This window comes from Pteronotus mesoamericanus, unplaced genomic scaffold, assembly GCF_021234165.1.
Source record: "Pteronotus mesoamericanus isolate MK-2021 breed Mesoamerican mustached bat unplaced genomic scaffold, CSHL_Meso_final contig_116, whole genome shotgun sequence".
Taxonomy (NCBI): Eukaryota; Metazoa; Chordata; class Mammalia; order Chiroptera; family Mormoopidae; genus Pteronotus; species Pteronotus mesoamericanus.
The window spans coordinates 7,734,550-7,750,940 of NW_026555027.1; the positions used below are offsets into that span (position 1 = coordinate 7,734,550).

Here is a 16,391-nt window from a genome sequence, read left to right on the forward strand (position 1 = left end):
GCTCCAAACGGTCCCCAGGCTGCCTGCGTGAGCAGCCCAGCCCTCTGCGAGCCTCGGGGGTGTCCCCTGGAGAGGGAGTCAGGTCAGCGTCACCGGGGCACCGTGTTTCCACTTGCCTTCTGCCAGGGCCCACTGACCTAGGGACCTGCAAGCCAGATCTTCCCAAGCTGGCCACTGGCGCTCCCGACCGACCCCAAGCCAGGAAGGGGCGCAGCCAGCCCAACCCCATAGGATCTCATCTTTTAGGCCCATGCCCAGAGGCCGCCAGATTGTCCTGGAGCAGACGACTCTCAGAGGTCCCTGGGAGGCACCCTGGAAAGTAAGGAGGGGCCAGGAAGAGCTAAGACGGCTCAGCAATTGTGGGACGTGGGCCGCCCTGGGGCAATCCAGAGCAGCAGGAGGAACGGGTGGGCAAGGCCTCGCAGCCTTGAATGCCCCTCCTGACCCTCCTCGACACACCCGTTCCTGGCAGCGACAGCTTCCAATCCTTAAGTGACCCAAACGAACCAGTTGATAAATTGACCCTGTCGTCTTCCCTTTCTGCGTCCACACCCAAGGCTTAGACTGGAGGGGTATTTTCCGGAAGATTTCGAAAAATAGACTCCCTGCTCCCAGAGTCTGCTGCAGCAGCTGGAAGAGGGACAATGATCCCACATTGTTACAAAGCTCCCCAGGGCTCCTGCCCCAGGTTTAGGTGGGAAAGAGTTGAGAGTCACCAGCACCGTGCGGGACCCAGAGAGGGGCGTCAGGACACTTATAAGATGACGATTATTACTGGCACAATGTCCTGTGTGTGTCTAGGTCTTTGTCTATAAGACATTTCAGCAGCAACTTGTCCCTCGATGCCTCATCCCCCAGGACGGGCAGGCGCACTGCGGGGTCCGGGGCACCCTGCCAGGTCATGCTGGAAGGGGCCAGCACACAGCCCTGCAGGCAGGGGGCTGGTCTCAGGTCGGGGGGACATTGGTCTGGCCCACAGGCAAGCCCCTTTCATGGGAGGACCCCCAGGCCTTGTTCTCAGTTCTGCTTTCTCCTTCTCCCCACTGGCTTTCGTGCATTCACACCCCCTCAGGAAGGCGAGGGACGAGACTCTTGTGCCAAAGGCCAGAGCCAGGTGGCCCGCCCTCATCCCCAGCTCCCCTGGAGGAACTTGGACAAGTTAGCTCACCTCTCTGTCAGTTTCAATTGCATTAAATATGCAAGGAATAATGCTCCTCTAAAAGAAAGAGCCACAGCCGTATTTGCTGTTATTCTAATACCCGCATGGTCAAATTTGCTCCTGCAGCTAATGTGACTGACCTGGGCCAGGCAGCCAGGGTGTGAGGTGCCAGGCTCCAAGGCACTCCAGGAACAACACAACGCCATTGTTAGAAGGTTGCCCTTGGGGGCATCAATAAAAAGGGAGGTGCTGGGAAACTAAACAAATGTCCAAAAAAGCCCATGCTGCTCACCTGCGGCTGGTTTTGAAAAACAGAAACAGAGGTTTGAATGACCAGTCTGCAGGGTGCCCAGCCCAGGGGACGCCCAGCTCCTGGGGGGAATGTTTGCCTGCTCAGGGGAGCCCCCGCCTGCTGCTCTAGCCGCACCTCCCCAGTAGGGTCTGCCGGGGTGGGGGATGGAGACACGTTTCACCTCCAGTAAAGCCGGAGGAGCAGGCAGCCACCTCTGGTGAATTCCTGGGGGGCTCCCCTTTACCTGGCCCACCAGACTCCCCGCCTCACTCAGCCCAGCGGTCGCCTAGGAGACAGGGCTTCTTCAGTGCCTGTGCACTCAGGTCCCCTGTCCGTCCCTGGAAACCTCCAAGCCACATTCCGCGGCCCGGCCCTTAGTCCCTGGAAATTGGCTCTATTCTCACTTCCTGGCGACCCTTCCCACCTCCTCGGCAAAGTCAACACCCGCCCCCCCCCCCCACCGCCACCCTCACTTTAGGTTTTCTAAACATCTTGGAAGGCCTCTTTGCTGCCCCTGTAATTTTCCGTTCTTTGGGTGGCTTTCCCCAGCTGTGATCGCCAGGAACACAAGGATGAGCGCTCCCCTTGGAGCCCTTTGGCGGCCTTCGGCGCCCCTGACCTTAGCCCCAGGATTACCGAGCGTGTTTCAATCGAAGGGTGCTGCAGCCTCGCGGAGGGGCCCTGGGGAACCAGGCCGACCAGGCCGAACTCGGGCACCCGGCGCCAGGCGCCCCAAGGAGCCACTTGAATCCCGTCCCCGGAGCCCCCGCCCTCCCCAATCAGGCCAGTCGCCTCTGCATCCGAAACGGGATTTCAGACCACTGAGCTGTGCGCTCAGGCCGGGCGGCCCCGTGCGGCACCGGCTCAGGGCTTCGAGCACGTAAATACCTGGTCATGAGCCAGTGCCGGCGGCCACCCGCAAACAGGGCCTCTGTGAGTGGACGCGCAAACTTTTAGGCCGTAAAGCAATTCTCCCGCAGGGACCGTGGAGGCTCGAGCAAGGTGCCCATTGCCTGTCTGGCGCGCTCGGCTGCCCGGCCGCTTTCCGGAGTCCGGCATGCGGCGGACCGAAGCTCCCGGGCGCCCGGACTTCTCCTGCAGGGAGCGCGCGCCCAAAGTCCAGGGCCGCTCCGCCCGACCGGTTCCTGCGGGTGCCCCGTGCCCAGGTGGCCGGCTTAGATCGCCGCTGCTGGGGCGCGGCAATGGGGCTCGGGCTAAGGGCAGTCCCTCTCCGGAGGCCGCCGAGCAGCTCGTGCCTCGCGCGGGAACCCTTCGGGAGCCTTTCCCCACCGTCCCAGCCGCGCCGGCCGTATCGCTCCGGGCATCTCAGCGAGTTTCCAGTTTCTCCCCACCTCGGGAGGGAACCAAGAAGCAGGAGTTCAGGTAACACTCCAGGGCTGCTGAGATTTTCCCGAAACAAAGAAACGGATCGACAATCCTCCCGCTTCCTCGTTCCCGAAGGAAAAACGTGCACCCCTGGTCCCCATCTCGGGGCCACAGAGAGCAAGTGGCGCAGGAGCCGGTTCCGACCGAAATGATCTGCCCCGAGAGACCCCCGAGGCACCCTCTTCTTGGATCAGTTGGCCAGGGACTCACGGGACAGCCTGCCCCAGCCGCGTGATGCCGGGGGCCTCCGAGCGGCGCGCCGAGGGGTCCCAGGCGCGCGGCATCCTCCAGGCCCCCACGGGGGGCGCTTCGCCCGGCTCAGCTCCTCCCGTCCGGCACCTGCCGCGCTCGCGCTGCGCACATCTGGCTTCACCGCCGACACCCCTGCCGAGCGCAGGGGTCGCCCTCGGCGCCCAGGAGCCCTCACCCCGCACCCCGCACAGAGACACTCACCTGCAGATCCCCGGACCCGGCGCTCCCGCCCCTCGGCCTTCCGCCGCCTCCGCCTCCGCCTCCGCCTCCTACAGAGCTCGCGTCCTCCTCTGTCCCGCGCGGGAGTCTCCGAACCTCCCCAGCACTCGTTTTAATCCCGGGAGGCGGCGTCCCAGTGCCCAGGGCGACACCCCCAGTGCAGGTACCGGTCACCTCTGGCGAGGGGAGGGGAGGGGATGGGCCGGAGCGGCGGCTCCCGCGGGGCCGGTCCGGGCGGGGGCGGGGCGGGGGCGGCGGGAGGAGGCGGTCCCCTAGGGAAGCCGGAGACGCGCTGCAAGCCCCGGCCCGCGGCGGGACCTGGACGGAACTTCGGGACGGTCCTCGGGCCTCGTTTTCCGACCCGCAGTTTAGGACTGGGGAGGAGCGCTTCTCCCTCCGCAAGTCCCTTGGACCTCGTCTGTCACGGGCGCTTCCAGCCTGAGGACTCGATTTGGGTTGAGGAGGGGAGTTCCGGCGAGCGCTGGTTGAGACCCCTTGTTAAGACCAGGAGCTGCTGCTTCGCGAGGGCCTGTAGACGCCCGGCCCGAACCTGGCCCCCGAGCCCCTCCTGGCCTCTCTGACCTCCGCCAGGACCCAGGAGTCGGCCCCCGGGACCGTTGGCCCAGGCACCAGCGCCGAGGACGCAGTGCTGCGTGCCCAGGACCGTCCGTAGTCCTCCTGGGCCTCCTTGCTCTGCCCTCGGGTCGAAGTCCCTTCCCCCTCCTCATGCCGTCCCTAGAAGTGGCGCTAGGACTTCCTGCCCACCAGAAGCAAGGGGACAGCGGGTGAGGAAAGGAAGGGAGATAGATAAACCTCAGTCCAGAAGGCATGGCACCCCGCCCCCACTCCCATTAAGAGACTCCAATACTGTTTGCAATACACCAAATAATGTGGATTACGTCAGCATAAGGTGGAAACACCAGAAAACCGACTTCATTCCAAGTCACATGCTACCTTGGCTCAGGGCTCCTTCCTGGGCTGGCCTCCCTGGCAGCTGGACTTTCCTAGTAAGCTCTTCCCCCCCCTCCTCTGTCCCTGCCCCTTAGATCCACAATAGGGGATTGTCCTGCACAGGCCCCAGTCCTACCTATCTCTCATACTTCACTGGCGTCCAGCTTGTCCTAAATAGAAGACCCTCCAAGACCGGATAGGCCAGGTCGGGTCCTTTTCTGGTGGCCATTCTCTTATTTGTTTTGAATAGTGTATTCGGAGCCCCCTAGGAATGAATGACACCATTGTTCCCCAAACCCCTAATGTCTCCTCCACACCAGGGAGTCTGTGTGTCTCTGCACTCAGCCCTCCTGTGGTGGTGGTTTTCTCAGCATCATTTCCCCTGCTTTTGGCAACGTTCTGGAATTTTTGTTGAGGTATGCACACCCCCCAGGAGCAGACCACCAGCTTGGGGAGCCAAGTCTGCTCAGTGGTCCTAGGTTGGTAGCGCCCCAGGCACAGGGCAGAAGCACATTCCTCTCCCGTGGAAGGCTGCCTGCAATGGTTAATTTCATGTGCCAGCTCAAGTGCGCTAAGGGACCCCCAGACAGCTGGTAACATGTCATTTCTGGGTGTGTCTGTGAGGTTGTGTTAGGAAGGGGGTTAACATTGCAGTCAGCAGACTGAGTAAGGAAGATCTGTCCTCCCCAGTGGGGTGGACATCACCCCATCCTTTGAGGGTCTGCACAGACCAAAGAGACAGAGGGAGGGTGGGTTTGCTCTCTTTGCGCTCAGTCATCGGCACCCCTGGCTCTCAGGCCTTTGGGTTCACACTGAATGATACCACCAGCTGTCCTGGTTCCAACTTGCAGATCACAGGTCTTGGGACTTCTGGGTCTTCAAAATCATGTGAACCAATACCTATAATACACACACACACATGCCCTGTCAGTTCTGTTTCCTTTGGAGAACCCTAACTAATACACCCCTTAACCCAGGAAAAATTCCCACACAGTCACAATCCCAATGATATTTAATTAAAAGCAATTAAAGTAAGACATAAAAATAGGCAAAACGGCAAGCAATGTAATCATAGATGTTGCTATTATTAGACACAGATGAAAAAATAAGTATGTTTACTATTTAAATAAAATAAAAGAAAGAATCCAAAACATGAATAAGAAGAAAAGACTGTTTAAAATTACCTGGCAGAAATGGGGAGAATATGCTAAAGAAAAATTTTAGAAATAATAATGCAAATTTTCAATAGCTGAAGAAGGAATCAATGACATGAAATATAAACCCAAGAAATTCACATAGAGGGACTAAGTTATTTTTTAATTATATAAAAAAAAGAAGCTAAGTGGTATGAAGAATAGAGTATGATGATCTAAAATATGTCTAATTATATCTTCAAATGTGATAATAAAGAAAACAAGGTGGAAACAATATTTGAAGTAATTATGTTTGAGAATTTTCCAAAATTGATGACAGTCATTAATTTTTAGATTACTGAAGCAAAACAAATCTCAGGCAGGAAAAAAAAAAACAACAGGAATCCACAGTTAAAGATAATATAGTGAAATTGTAGAAGTACCAAAATAAAGACAAGAGCTAAAAAGCATTTTGAAACAAAATGTCCCCAAATGTAAGGCAGAATATGGTAGAATAAAAAATTTAAAGTGTTGGGGAAAAATGATTGTCAACCTAGAATTTTATATCCTGTACAAAGATCTTTCAAGAAAGAAGGAAAAGACATTCCCAGACCAATCAAGACAGTGTTGACCACAATAACAAAACTTGAAAAGGATGTAGTTCAGTAAAAAATGAAATAATCCTCAAAGAAAATGCAAGAGGAAATGGTGAGTCCAGAAAATGGAAAAAACAAAAAGTGGGTGGACCTAACCAAACATGGACAAAATCAACAACACCAAATGAAAATGTTTAATTTGCAAAGGTAAGGAAATGACAATAGCAATAAAAAGTAGAAGTAAACTACTGGAAAATAATAGCATGGATACCTAGTCTCATCCCAAGTGGGATGAACAAAATGAAGACATTTCAATGATGGCATTATTCTGGAGAAGAATAAAAATAATGATTAACTTTAGACTTTGTTGAATGTATTTGTTAAAAGTTTAGTTACAAAAGAATAAAAATAGAGTATATATTGATTGTGTCTAAATCTAAAGTAGAAACAAGGGGAAAAAATTCAAGGAAACCAAGTGAAATAATGCAAAAAAGAAGGATGAAGGGAGGAGGAATAAAACTGAACCCAGAAAAACAAGACAATTCTTAATGTAGAACTACATACAAATTATCAGATTATCTAATTTTTAAGACAGCTGTAAGTTATTTATGAGACATATGTAGAATGGTCATACATAAAAGAAAGTTGGTTTGGCAATATTAATATGGGACAAAATAGACTTTAGAATAAAAAGTTGCATTGAGAATAAGGAGAGTCATTTTATAATGATAAGATAAACAAATCAGTTGAGCAATATAACAGTTGTGAGCATGTGTATACCAAACAACATATTCTCCAAAATATTTAAAGAAAAAATTTCTAGAACCCCAAATTCTTCAAAAATTCATCATCCTCTCTCATAGTCATGACAGGTCAAGTGAACCAACCAACCAACCCACCAACAAAAAACAAAACAAAAAAAACCCAGTAAAAATATAGAAGATTTGAACACCACAATGAGCAAGTTTATCAGTGGGCATATATAGACACCTACATGAAATAATTGGCCAGGTGGTTTTCCAGGTTATTTCTTAGAAACAGCTAAGAACCATACTATTCCAGAGTTTCAAAAATTCTTCAAAGGAATAGAAATACAGAAAATACTGTTCAACTCATCAATGCCTAAAGCAGGGAGGATAGTTCAAGAAAAATTACAAGCCAATCTGATTCATAAATATAAATGTAAAAATCCAAAACAAATATTAGGAAAGTGCATCTAACAACATCTAAGAAAGATTACGACCAAGGTGGTTTATCCTAGGAATGTAACATTACTTTAACATTAGAAAAACAGCTTTCAGTATATTCCAATACAATAACACATTAAAACAGAAAAATTGTAAAGCCATCTTAACATATTTAGAATGAGCATTTAATAAAATTCAACATGCATCCATGAGGACTTTGCAAAAAGTCCTTTGCAAACGTGAAGTAAAAGAAAACTTTCTTACCTGATGAAAGACATCTATATAAATGCCTCAACATACCCTTAATGATAAAATGAAAAAGATTACTTCTAGAACCAGTCGGCTCAACATTGTATTGAACGTTTTAGCCTAGGTAGTCAACGAGGAAAAGAAAATTAAACTAATGAGAATTACAAAAGAAGAAACAGTTCTGACATTACTTGAACATATGATTGTATACCTACAAAAACCTCAAAGAATCAAGAGTAAATCATGAGAATTAAGAAAGTTTAGCTACTTATATTAGATAAATAAAGAGGAAATACACAAAAATAACTTGCATTCTTCCATACCACCAACTAAGTGCAAATTTTAAATGTACCACTGACTGCGAAAATGGTGGTGTGGTTTGGTAGGAAAGTGTCATTCTTGACGAGGCATGTCACAGTGTCTGCAACTCAGTTTCAAATGGTTCATCAAGAAAAAGCCACCGGTGGAAAAGTGTTAATCACTGTTGGATATGGGAGAGGCTGTACATGTATTCATTGTACTAATCTTCGTGTCTTCTGCATCTTTGATATGTGTCATAAACAGCTGAGAAAAATACAAATGTATACCACTTACATGACAACAAAAAAGTAATCACCTTAATTAAAGAGATCTACCAAAATATGTGAAAACTACTATGGAGAAAATTATAAGCCTTCACTGAAAGGTATTAAAGACTGAATAAATGGAGAGATACGCAACCATGGGTAGAGGATACAATATGATAGAAGCTACAGTGTTACAGCTATTGTCTCTTTAAATTGACCTAATGAATTTACTACAATTGCAACCAAAATTCTAATACATCTGTATTGGAGTGCACTGACGAGCTTAGCCTAAAATAAACATGCAAGAGCATGAAAGAATAAAGGGCCAAGAGTCACCAAGACACAGTGGGAGAGCAGCAAAGACATGGCAGGATTATTCCCAAATAAACCATCCCGTTCAGAAAATCGAAGGTAAGAGACCGCGTGTGATGACGTCATTGTAGACGCAATGGAATGGTATCGGTGCTCGGAGAAGTAGCGGCGGGAAAGAAGGGAGGGCGTGGAAACAGAACCAGGTGTGTGTGGGGACGGGAAGGCCACGGGGGCGCGCGGATCAGCGCAGCAGTCTCACGGGAAAACCCATTCTCCAAATGGAAAAACGTGGAGTTAGCGTCCTGTATCACGTCCTGCACATACATCAGTGCAGGCGAATTGAAGACTGTAAGTGAAAATGAAGTGTTGGAACTTGTAGAAGATGCGGTGGCTTTGCCCAGGGGCAGCTTCGCCAGGATGTATTTCCGGTTAGGCTGGACCGCGGGGGCTCCTGGGAGACTTGGCAGAAATGAAGCAGGGCCAGTTCTCGCTCCCACGCCTTGATGCTGATCAGCGGACTTGCCTCCTCCCAGGAGGCAGTGGCCCGGCCTGCTCACTCCCCTTTCCCCCACATCCCCTGCTTGCCCAGCTCCTCCACTGGCTGTGTGTTTAGCTCTGCGATGGGAGAAGCGGACTCCCTTCCCCACTCCAACCACCCGCCCCTGACGCTGCCTCTGCAGGACACCCTTGTGAAGGTCAGGGCTGCTGTCTGACCCTGGGGGCTTCCGCTCATGTATATGGGTCCCAGCTTGTCCTGGTCTCCCCGATTTTAAATGTGCTGTGGACGGAATGATGCCCCCCACCCCCGAAATCATATGTTGAAACCTTAACCCTAATGTAACTCTATATAGTAACAGAGCTTTTAGGTAATTAAGGTTAAATAAGGTCATAGAGTAGATTGGTGGATGATAGGATGGATGGCCCTTATAGGAAAAATAGAGCTCCCTCTCTCTCTGTCTGTGTCTCTATCTCTCTCTCCATGTGCGCACCCCAAGGAAAAGCCAGGAAACATCCTCACAGCAAGGAGACATCCATCTGCAAGCCAGGAAGAGACCCCTCACCAGGTACTGAACAGGCTGGCATCCTGACCTCGGACTTCCAGCCTCCAGAAGAGCGAGGAAATAAATGTCCGTTGTTTAAGCCACCCGCCCTGTGGTATTTTGTCAGACAGCCCGAGCCGCGTAAGGCAGCCTCCTTACGCTGCCCTGTGACCTCCAAGCTTCGTCCTCAGATACCAAGACCAGAATCAGACAGAGGCTGGTTAGGCAGCTCCCTCAAAGGCACAAGGTCAAATCCTCTAACCACATCCTTCTACGGACGCCTGGACACACCTCATTGCAGTATGTGGAACAGGTGATAGCAGCAAGGAGGCCATCAGGCAGAGTGAAATAAGCCACACACGAAAGGACAAAACACCGTGCAGTTCCGCTTACGGGAGGTCCCGGGAGCGGTCTAATGCGTAGAGACAGAAAGTCGATGGCGGGGGCCCAGGGCTGGGGGGGTGGGGCGGGGGACAGGGAGCAAGTGTTTAATGGGGACAGAGTTCCAGTTTAGGGAGGTGGAATGTTCTGGAGATGAGTGGCCATGATGGTTGCATGAGAATGAATGTGCTTAATGCCACTGAACTGCACTCCGAAAAATGGTTAAAATAGTAGGTTTTATATAATATACATTTCACCCCAAAATCAAACAAATGCTAAACTGGCAAAAATAAAGTTATTCAATACTGTGTATAGCCAAAATTTAGTTAGCTGGAGGGAAGGCTAAAGGAGGGAAGAAGAAAGGAGGAGGGTCTAAATTGGTATATCCACTAGGAAAAACTCGTCAGTATTATGCAGTAAGATGGAAGACAGGCAAAATTTCACTCAGAAATTCCGCTCCTAAGTATGTGCCCTGAAGAGTCTTGCAAGGTGCCCAGGAGTTCCCACAAGAACATTCACAGAAACACTATTTCTATCGCAAAACCCTGGAAACAACCCAAATACTGACAGGAAACGGTGGTATATTCATACGGTGGAATACCATGCAGCCATGAAAATGGGAAAGCCGATGCTATGCCCCTGACCATAGACGAATCTCCCAAATTCGGGGCATTCATGTAAAGTTCTGAACATTCAACATTAAATGATAGCTAGTTTAGAGGCATGCGCCTATATGGTGAAACCGAAAAAGAGAAAGTAATGGGTAAACGCCCGATTCAGCGGATTCAACGTAGCGACTTCCACCAGTGGGAAGCGCCGGGGGTGGAAACCGGGTTTTGGACACAATGATATTGGTGACAATGTGTTTCTTAACCCGGACCATGACTCCATAGGTGGTCACTATTTTTTCTGTATACCTGTTGGCATTAACTATATTCTGTTGTACGTATGGAATATTTCATTCTTTTACAAATAATGTATGTATAATCATTAGCTGTTTTTAGAAGGTCTGCACCGGGAAATGAGTCCCGTGATAGGAATAATGGAACTTTTGATCTTTGGTCCCATGCTGCTTAAGACAGACAGTAATTCTGTGAGGTTTGAGGTCAACCAGCTCCAAGAGTCCCATGGGTGCGCATAGTCAGACGAGCAAGGGGGAGTCAATAAGTCCCCTGAAATACAGGGCACAGGAGACTGAGAATGTGTTCCTAGGCAAAACGACGTAAGAGGAGGTCAGGCACTTTGTCTTCAGAAGCCCTGGGAAGCCACCTGTCAGGGAGCCCAGGCCGCTGGGGTGTCCCTAAGAGGTGGTCGAGACCCTTGCTCACTCAGCCGCGGAGCAAGAGCTCGCCTCCCGCGGGCCCCCTCACACCGTCACGTGCCTTTCACAAGTTCTCGGGAGGAATGCAGATCCCAGCAGTTCAAACAAGGAACAGGTTTTCAGTATTTGTTGTTTGTCATGGTTGAAGCAAGTCGGAAGGCTTGGCCCCAAGGTTCAGCATGTCCTGGGTCTAAAAAGAACAATTACCTTTTACTAAATGTTTGCTGTGCCAGTCACCACACTTGTGGTGAGATGGGTACATTGATTTCTCCACAGCTGAGGACACCGGGGCTCAGGGACAGCGCCTGACCTGCCTGGTCCCACGGGTGGGCTGCGGCCAGAGCTGGGTTTGTGTGAATGACCGGCCCATGGGCAGCTGGATCAGAATCAGGGGCCTGGACTCTTGTCACCAAGACTTGGGAAGGGCCCCTGCTCCCCATCTGTCCCCAGGGACCCCATGTCCCATAGACCCCCTTGGCTTCAGAGCCCAGAAGGAGGCCGTGGTGGGGGAGAGGGCGTGCAGGGCTGTGGGAGGGCCAGCAGCAGCGGCCACGCCTCTTTCTACATCCTCCTCCCGTGCCCTGAGTCCCAGCGTCTGACCTTGGTCCTCTCCGTCCCAGTGCCCTCACCTCCACGGGGAGACACCCCACATCGGGGCGCTGGCTGATGTGCACTCACTAAGATCAGCAGGTCCCCTTAAGCCTGGCTCTCGGGGCTAAGTTATAACTTTGTCCCCAACACACCCAACTCCTATGATGGAGGAAAAACAGGATAATTGAAAAAAAAATTCCACTTGGAAAGAGAAGGAGAGGCAGCAATTGGTGGCCACCTGCCCTCTTGTATACCTTGCCCTGCAGGAAGGACCAGGACTCGCTGCCCTGCGGTGCTGAGAGACCCTGGTGGCTCCCAGCTCTGCCCTGTCCCTTGGTGGGAGGGCAGTCCCTGCCGTGCCTGGCAGTGACCCAGGCCGGCCGCTCCAGGACGGCCGCCGGGCTTTCCTCAGCCTGACCAGGCTCCTCTGGCGGTAGGTCTGTGGCAGGCTTCCCGGGGCGCTGGTTCCCGTCCACTGGAGTTCTGGTTGGACAGGCTCCCTGGAGCTAGACCTAGCCTTGGTCCAGCTGGCCCTCACTGGCTGGCGTCCTGTTGGAGAGCAAAGGGTTGTGGGTAGAGATCCCACTGCCCGCCTCAGACCTCCCCTGTCCCAGCCAGGCTGGGTGGACAGGCACAACATCTTCTGGCCTTTCACACGACTTTGTGACTCTTTCCTTGCATGGTGCTCTTTCTCCTCTAGAGTCAATAAACTCCTGCACTAACAGGCTTGTTTGGGATGTAGGGACAAGTGACACAACCTGGCACCTCCAAGAGTATGGACTCTCGGATTCTATCCTGCATGACACCTTGCTGCGTGTGCCCAAATGCTCATCGTGAGCACCCACCGCGATCCTAAACCCGTCCCCACCCTACAAAACACACTGCCCTGAAGAGAGTCACCTAGTCTGGGACAGCTGCCCCTCTCTGTAGGCGGCCTGCACCCAGTGACCGCAGACTGGAACCCTGCCTCCCCAGGAGGTGGCTGAGGCGCCTGCGGTGACCGCACCTCAGCTCAGCGCTTTCCTCTGCTCCACTCTGCTTCCTTCAGTCCCCAGAGTGGTGACCCCAACAACACTCCTCAAGAAGCCTCCTGCCTCCCAGGAACCCTGACACAGGGCAGAAGTTTCTTAACCTCTCAGTGCCTCCGTTTCCTCCCTTGTAAAACCTCATAGCCATAGAATTAGGTTGACATGAGTGACAACATCTAAAAGGCTTAAAAGAGTATCTGGCACCTACTAAATGCCCAGTTACTACCACTGCTACTGCTGCTACTGCTACCCCTACTGCTACTGCTGCTGTTACTGCTAGTAGCACTGTTACTACTGTTACTACTATCGATGCTGCTGCTACTATTGCTACTGCTACTGTTACGGCTGCCGCTGCTGCTCATACTACTGATACCACTGCTGCTCCTACTACTGCTGCTACTGCTGCTACTACTAGAACTCGGGACACACGACCTTCCTCTAAAACATGACCTGTGATAGCTCTTCGCAAGGCGCCTTCCCTGACTCGGACTCCATCATTACTCTGGTGTAGTCTAGACTCTCAGGATGGCTCCCATGGCTCTGAAAACCGTAAATTAAAGGTATTCACTTCCTTCGCATCATGTGAATCAATCATTTTTCACCACTCCGTTCTAGAATTAACCTCCGATGGATGCACCATCAGCCTCCGCCTGGTGAGTGCCGGGCTCTGAGTCCGGTCCGACCACGTTCTCACTGGGGACCGTCACAGGCTCTGCTGTGACCTGAGCCCAGGAACCTACCCTCCTTCAGGAACCCAACGGACTGTGTTCTCTCTGCCTGGTGGTGTGAAAACTTTTTTTAAAATCATGTCAAAACTAATACTCTTATTACACCGTTAAATGCCAACATTTTAGACAATAAGTGGTGGCGTAATTGCAGACTCCCGGGTCAAGTGCAAATGCTAAGCCGGTCTGCCTGCTGTGCCCTTTCGAGCTCTTCAATAGAAGCAGTCCTGGCTCGGACAGCAACAGTTCATTGTTAAGCAAACTTCATGAAAGGTCAGCCTCTACAGTTTTATTTCAAGCCAACATCCTGGACTTTCTGAAAAGCACTGCTTTGAATGCCAAGTGAGATAAGTCAGGGCTGGTGAGGCATGAAGGTGAGACCGCTGATAGGGATCCTTTTCTTTTAAGCAACATGATTTCCAGGAGAAAAAGACCGAAGACTAAGGCCAGGCCAGCAGCCTTGGCAAGGGAAGGGGGAAGGGGAGACGGAGGCAGCGAGGGGCTGCGGTGTAGACATAGGTGCTGCTTCTCCCTCCTCCCCCCAACGACACACACACACACACACACACACACACGTGTGCGCGCAAGCTAACTCGGCAGGTGCTCAGAGCAGTCTGTGGGGCCGGGCAGGTGCCAGAGGGGCATGGAGTTGATGCTTGGGGTGGGGCCCACGGCGGGGAGGGCACCACAGGTCTGAACGCTGCCCTTTCCACCTCTGTGTGGGTCCACTTTGCAGAGGGGGTGCAGGATTTCACCTGAAGAACCTGTCTTACAGCTTGAAAACCTTTGCGGGCTGGGTCAGATCTTGGAGCTTCCCAGAGCCATCCAAAGAGCCTGGTTTGACCTCAGCGCGGGGTCATCTGTGAGGGTGTACAAGGGGAGATAAGGTAGGTTCACACATCTGGCGCCTGCCTGCTTCCCCTGCCCCACCGACCCAGGTTCACGGCAGTTGGGGGGCCTGCTTGCCTGTGTCTGCGTGGGAGTGTAGGGGGGTGCTCGGCATGGGGCTCCCTGAAGTCCAGGGTGCCAGCTTTAAGCTTTATTCGCCCCGAAAATCATCTTCTACCCCCTTTTTAAAAGAATTTTATGAAAATGTGTTTCTAAATGAGTAGTACGGTTTTTGTTATTCATTTAAGAATGCACCTTACTTAAGTCTTTCAAGTGAAATTGAAATACAGTACCAAACGTAACTGTATTTCTAGGAAATTTATCCATCACATGGGCCACCCTGGACCTGGCTTATGAGCTCTGGGTCTCCACCTTCTGCCCGCTCCCCCGCCCGCCCAACACAGCCAAGCCTCTTCAGGCACACCGATGATTTGAATAACTGTTTTCTTTGAAAAGAGAAATATTGAAAATATTATTTCATTCGTAACATGTTCTTAAAAATCTAAAACTTAAAGTTTTTCCCCCCCACAAGTCTCTCTCATCATAAAACATGCTTATGGTTATGCTTTCATGTATGATTTCTTTATTCTGGATAAAAAGCACACAAGTGATTTTAAAAAAGAATCTAAGCCAGCCAGGGCCATTCTAGCATCTGCCACTGAATTTATCACCACTCACCAGTCCCTTCGTACCCAAAGCCCCTGCGACTCTGAGCCAGAAAGTCGATTCAGGGAGCGGCACGGCACCGTTCCCTGCTGCTGTTGCTTTCCTGGTTACGGCAGTGTCCATAAAACCCGGAGTCTCTTTCTCCCAGGGACACACCATGTCCCACCAGCGGGGGCCGGTGTGAGGTGGACGTGCGGCCCCAGGTCTCTGGACGGGGGCAGCGTGCCCAGGGCTGAGGAGGACTCTCTGGGTGGCCGGCAGCTGGCAGTGGCCGCCTGGCCCGCCTTCCGTTTCCGGGGGCATGAGGATGCGCCGGTGGCAACTGTGCTGAGTTATCACCCTTCACGTCCATGGGCAGAACAAGCCGTAACTGATCAATAAGCAGCATAGTCCATTTTGACTTGAATGCCTCTAGTTTAATTGATTTTGAATGCATGACATGCTAAGTGCAATTTAAATATACATATATGTTTACATATATGTGTGTGTGCATATATATAAATATATATAGATACCCAGGGTGGGGCAAAAGTAGCTTTACAGTTGTTCATATGGAAAATAATACAATACTTACATAATAATACAAGAATAAACTCAGTGTTTTGCATACTTGCAACTGCAAACCTGCTTTTGCCCCACCCCAAATATATGATATGTGTGTGCATGTACAGGGTCCAGCACAAATAACACCCCTTATTTTTTTAATTACAAACTCTTTTACTACAAAATCATAAACATGGAATTCTGTAACATAATATCACACGCAAGCACACCATATGCCATTTTATGTGAAATGTTCAAACCTAAGCTATAAACTGTTACACCCATGTTATTACCCTGCCAACCACCCTCAGGCAGGCCTTACCTCTGCCAGACCCTGTATTTTTGAAGTATCCAAACACACAGATACTCCTTTCTCTCATTGGATTTTGGAAACCATATCTGTGTTTGTGAATCTGTACTTTAAAACGCAAGAAAGGAAACCATCCGTGCCCAACCTGGAACAGCTTGACCTTCCTGTCGCGGGAGGCCCAGACAAATGACTTGATGGCCCAGGCCAAGGACTGGACCATCCATTACTGAAAACCCCGCAAAGGCCCACCAGCTCCTCGATGGGACACAGCAGCAATGTACACCCTAAGCGTCTTTGAAGAGTCTCTCTTTTTTTTAATTCTTAGAAGGGAAGGGAGGGAGAGAAACATCGATCAGTTGCCTCTCCTACGTGCCCCAACTGGGGACCAAACCCACAACTGAGGCATGGGCCTGGACCCGGAATCAAACCGGTGACTTTTCGGTTTGCGGGACGTCATCCAACCCACGGAGCCACACCAGTCAGGGCTCGGAGAGTCTTTGAATCGCTGCCTCACACTCCATGCCTGGCTGTTTCCACCAGGGTCGGGGTTGTAGCACAAACCGCGGCCCGCCCTCATCACCCCCATCCTCCCCCGC

General features: G+C 51.0%; 1 protein-coding gene across 3 annotated transcripts in view; it reads right to left on the reverse strand.

Annotated features, from left to right (window-relative positions):
* The window catches only part of TMPRSS2 (transmembrane serine protease 2), a 34,203-nt gene extending 30,820 nt beyond the window's left edge, over positions 1 to 3,383 (reverse strand). The window contains exon 1 of one of the 3 annotated variants that reach the window (XM_054578598.1): positions 3,291 to 3,383. The gene's annotated coding sequence lies outside the window, so the exon portion shown is untranslated. Of the gene's footprint in view, positions 1 to 2,339; positions 2,362 to 3,290 lie in introns of those variants that run through there. The other 2 variants (XM_054578591.1, XM_054578580.1) reach the window with 2 other exon arrangements.
* Between the last annotated feature and the right edge of the window lie 13,008 nt (positions 3,384 to 16,391).